The sequence below is a fragment of the Anguilla rostrata genome, chromosome 16, assembly GCF_018555375.3.
Source record: "Anguilla rostrata isolate EN2019 chromosome 16, ASM1855537v3, whole genome shotgun sequence".
NCBI lineage: Eukaryota > Metazoa > Chordata > Actinopteri > Anguilliformes > Anguillidae > Anguilla > Anguilla rostrata.
The window spans coordinates 2,766,495-2,771,670 of NC_057948.1; the positions used below are offsets into that span (position 1 = coordinate 2,766,495).

At 36.1% G+C, this 5,176-nt stretch overlaps 1 protein-coding gene and 1 long non-coding RNA gene across 2 annotated transcripts in view; one reads left to right on the forward strand and one right to left on the reverse strand.

Moving 5' to 3' along the window:
* Positions 1-5,176, forward strand: part of LOC135242400 (protein NLRC3-like) — a 1,894,071-nt gene that overhangs the window by 772,761 nt on the left and 1,116,134 nt on the right. The gene's annotated exons all lie outside the window — the stretch shown is intronic.
* LOC135242451 (uncharacterized) overlaps positions 1-5,176 on the reverse strand; it is a 641,023-nt gene that overhangs the window by 543,877 nt on the left and 91,970 nt on the right. The gene's annotated exons all lie outside the window — the stretch shown is intronic.

Consider the following 5,176-nt stretch of genomic DNA (forward strand, 5'->3'; position numbering starts at 1 on the left):
GTTGGCTCACAGCTGTTATGATGGTGCTTTTTCTTGTTAAATTTCTGCAATAAATGACCCTGGATCCATTACCTGCAGTATCAGAGTTAAACTTCCCCTCCCTCCATTCCTCACTCTGTCCCTATATTCTAGCTGTTAACACAGCTCAGACAGGAGTGGCTTCATATTTCATGTGAATTAATCAACAAGGAGCGAACTGCAACCACATTTTATGCAGTTAAGGACAACACACGTATTAAAATACTTACACGGATATGTAAATACATATTTTTGGTTTGGCGGTGTCATAAGGTTGATAGAACTTAGTTGAGTTAATAAAATAAATCAACTTAAATTTAATATTTCAAATTTAATTATTAGGGGGTCACCCTCAGCTACCCTGTTAATGGCACAGCACTCTGAATTCTGAATACTGAACTGAATAACTGGAGATCACCCTTTATCAACCTCAATACTTAAAATTATTTAGAGGGAATTTACCCTCTCCACTTATTAATTCAAATGTGTCTATTTGGCTTTGTTGGTGGATCATTCCATCAGCATGAGAGAGGAACCACAAACACACATATACAAAAATATAAGCTTTAATGACAAATAATTGATATTGAACGTCCCTATTAAGCCCACGTACCATATAAGCCCACTTGCAACTTCTGAGTCAAATCAAAAAAAACTACATCATCATTTTTTGCTGTGTGATGTTTTTTCGAATGAAGCTGCTTGTTACGTAAATGACACTTTTTATTGTAAGTCAATCACATTTGTCGATATTGAGTTATCGAAGCATATGTGTGGCATGTGCCTGCTGATCCCAGAAGAAGTTGCAAAAAAACTTAGGTGATTTTGGTACCCTCAGAAAATAACATTTTTTGTATATTTCTACTCCTGTTTTTGGAAAGTACTCACTTGTTATCAAAATTTAAGTGATTAGTGTTTTGAATGAGACATATGTTAGAATATTACCTGAATTAGAAATATTGTGTCTTTTGAAATCAAAATATGAGTTTTAGCACACTAGCAAACAGACCACATGCTGCATCAATACAGTAGCTACATAGTATGGTTCATTGCAATGACATAAAGCATGATAAGCATGTATAGTTTATATTTTTGTATGCAGTTTATATTATTATACTGTTAAATAGACAATAAATGTGTATGTTTATCTTTATTTATTTTTTAATTAACATTTTTACCTGGTGTGCTTAAAGGGGACTCTAGCACAAAAAAATCACACTGTCTGAGGTGGATGTAAATGAGTATAGCTAATTACTTCTCTACATGATCAATTTATACTTTTCATATTATGTTAGTGCACCATATATAGATGTATTTCATACAGTTGTTTTTTTAATGTCATGTGAGTAGAATAAAATATTCTGTCTTTAACCATAAATTCACTGATGTTCCCTTTAAGCCCACCTGTTCCCATTAAGCCCACTTTACTGTGTTTCAATGGGGATTTTCTCCCTTTTGACCTCTGAACCATTTTCCTCCCTAATTTTGACCTCACCTGATGAATCAGCTCCATAATTCAGATAATTAATACCCATATTTAAATATCAGTGATATTGCATACGTCAATTCATTCTGGATAGGCCTGTGTTCTATCTTAACATTAGCAATCATTTTTTAATCTTTACTTTTCAGATGAGTTTTAGTTTAAGATGACTAAAACACGAAAGAACTACAGTTCATGCCCACGCATGATAGAAGCGCAAGTTCATCCTCTGCAAAGCAGGGCTGTAGGGACCTGGACCATTCTATTTGCGCAATCATGAGGTCATTGAAAATCTACAAAAATAAGATGAAAGCCATGAACGACTTGCTAGCGTAAGACAAAGACAACCACAACGTGGGCTAAAGATTGAAGCAAACAAATAAAATAAAGCTTAGACCACCCTATAACCTATGTTATGTTACACTACTAAGATGGAGCATGGAGCAAATGATAGCCTTACTAAAACGATACAATCACCTCAAAGAGCATAGGCCTACGTTTAGTCTAGGAGAAAGTAGAAATTGCAGAAATGTTGACATCTTTCTTGTTTATTTTAAGTTATAGGCTAATGATACATGAGCTTCAATATGTTATGACTGATGTCTCCTCATAATGAACTGTATGTTTTAATGTTACTCCACAATGAACTGAATGGTTTTAAAATGTGTTTTTACAATGTTTTCAAACTACTATCCTAAATCTGTTTAACATTTAAAAATTTATTGTTTAATTGTAAATCCTGAAATTGACTCATTTGCTATCCTTAGAACATTATTATTGAACTTGAAATTGTTTTTCATTCAGTCAGTCGGTCTTCAGAAATCTTCATAAAAACACCTGCACTTTCAACCAGCTGACTGAACCAGAAATTTTGGCCAATTTCAAATGTCAACAGCACACCATAGGATAGAGATACAGACAAAATGACAACACATATTGAAAGATGAAGTATTGAAGAGTAATTTCCACTATAGTTTTGAATTTGTTCGTAAATATTTTTTTGGCTACATTCCAAAGAAGACATGTTGTAAGTTTAACTTTTTCTGTGTTGACAACACAGCAAAAAGGCTGGTCATGCCTATTTAAAATGCCATTTACAGGCCATAGGATAGGAGTGGAGACAAAATGAAAATAGCTATTGAGAGCTAAGAGATTACAGATTTGAATAGAACAAGTTTGTATTGTTAGGATTTTTTAAATATATATTTATTTATCAACAAATCATGAAGTGGGCTTATTTGGAACACCCATGGGCTTAAAGGGTACGTTAGGTACCCATTAAGCCCATGCCAGACTTTTGACATATTTTGACAAATTAAACAATAAAAACATTAGAAATTGGTATAAATGAATTATTGACACTTCAAATGAGAGATTAGACTTTCATTATAACTAAAATGTTCTCACTTAAATTGGGGCAGTATACATGAAAAATGTCTGAAAAGCGGATTTGGTGGGCTTAATAGGGACGTTTACCCTAAGTTAAGCAGTTTGGTTGTAATATGGGATAGGATACTGGCACAGTATAGCACGATACAATTCAGTACATATAATGTAGAATGTAGTGACGAGTCAGACGTTACAGTATTAATAATATGGTTCATAAGTGAAACGCTCTCTCAACAAGGTTACTGGGTACCGCTAAACAGAAACTCACTATGAACTAATACCATTTTACGCACGTAGCCTATGATTAGTGTGAGACAGACAACAATTGGGATGGCAGGTATGCCATCCCGCCAAGTTACATTACATTACATTTATTTGGCAGACGCTTTTATCCAAAGCGACGTACAAAAAGTGCATTTCATGGTCATAGACAACTGCTTAACACAGGTTCAGTAAGGTTACGCCTTGGCGGGGGCATGCCCCATACCTATACAGCACCGAGAGTTTGGCACTTTCCAGGGTTCCCCACAGAAATAACCACAACAGCCACAGACACTCAGCCCTTAAAAACATTAAATTCTGTACATTCTGACCCCATTTCAACAGACAGATTTCATAAACAACTTCACATGTCCACACAATAAAGTCCCAAACTAAGGGGATATTGCGTTTTCTCCTCCTTCTTCTTCTCTTTCTTCTTCTTCTCATTCTTATTTTTCCTGCCGCCTATCCCACTAACAACATGTCTCCCTATTGGACATTTTACCGACACCAGCCAAATGTTCACCTACACGACCCAATCAAAAACTCGCATACACACGCAAAATACCTTTTTACTCTGAAACATTTCCAGGTTAAATAGCTAGCCTGCCTATGGCCTAGTGGGCATGGTTACAGTCTTGGGAACATGGGGTCGTAGGTTCAAGCCCAGCTAGAAACACGTTTCTTTAACCTGCTTTTACCCTCACTAATAATTGTCTGCTACTTCTCAATTATTGCTTTTGCACCATATCTACCCGCCGTTCACCGAACGTATACCGAACTGAACTGCATTATGATGTACCGTCTGCACGTTCAGTTATTAACCGGCTACAATATTGCAAAGCCATATGGATTCAACGGGAGCTCTTCTGTGCTTACTAGCCTGTGTTCTTCTTTAAAACCACGGACAGGTTTGCTAATGATATTTCATGCATTGCATAGCTATGTCAGGGTGCTGCACTAACAAAGTCACAGACTGGTAAACCTCCGGTTGAAGGATTGAATCCCGCCTCGCCCTCAGGCAGATAGTTTCCTCTTTTACACTAACGTTTTCTTACGCTTATATTTGCTTTACCAAAACTCACTCACGGCCACCCATATGCATTTCATGGCGGCAAATGTATTCCTTTTATTAAAAAGTTACACCAGTTCACCACTGTGCCATTTCTACTAACAATTTCTTCACTTGGCTACCGTACAAAACCTTCTTATCAGCAAACGCCACGTTTCTACATTCATGTTACCTCGCCCTGTTATCTATCTAGCCACATACAAACAATTACTAGAGGACTGTTAGAGCTTCAGTAAGAGGATGAGTTTAACTGGAAGCTCTGTCTCGATGTTTTGTTCACAGGGTCCAGCAGTCACTGGAGTACAGCTCTTTTGATGAGAAGAGTTCAGATAAATTATCTTCCGCAATAAAGGTATGAGATCTTTTTTTCTCGTTTTTAATGGGTTATGTGTTTTCTTTGTGCAGTAAAGTTATTTGGTATATATAATGCCTATTTAATATGGTGCAAGGGTAATGTTTACAAGTTCCTAACATTGCCCTTAACATTAATAACATATTGCACCTTTTTTATATTATTCATGATCATCAAAAGTGGAATATCATATGAACACAATAAACCAGCTTTTTACTTAAACATTTAAAAAATATAATAAAAAATGCTCTATTTTAATGATCTTAGCGCATAGTAAAGCACATGGCACACATATTTAGGTTGTGTCCAAACCCACTTATACTGGTTTAACAGGGGATTATTTGAGCGCAATGTAAGGCACAGGGTTCCAATGGGCTGAACTTACTGCCTTAATTTATAGGTGTGTCTTGGGCATAAACAAGTTATAAACCAGTCAGCATATCATCTCCCATTCCCTCTAATAGCCACCTGCACTTGCACCTTGGTGGATTGATAATATAATGGTGGATTTAAAAAGACTTAGAAAAGACAGATTTACCTCTGTCATAAAAGACCTGTTTCTGCGCGAGTCCATTAAAATGAGGAGATCTAAAAAAACAAC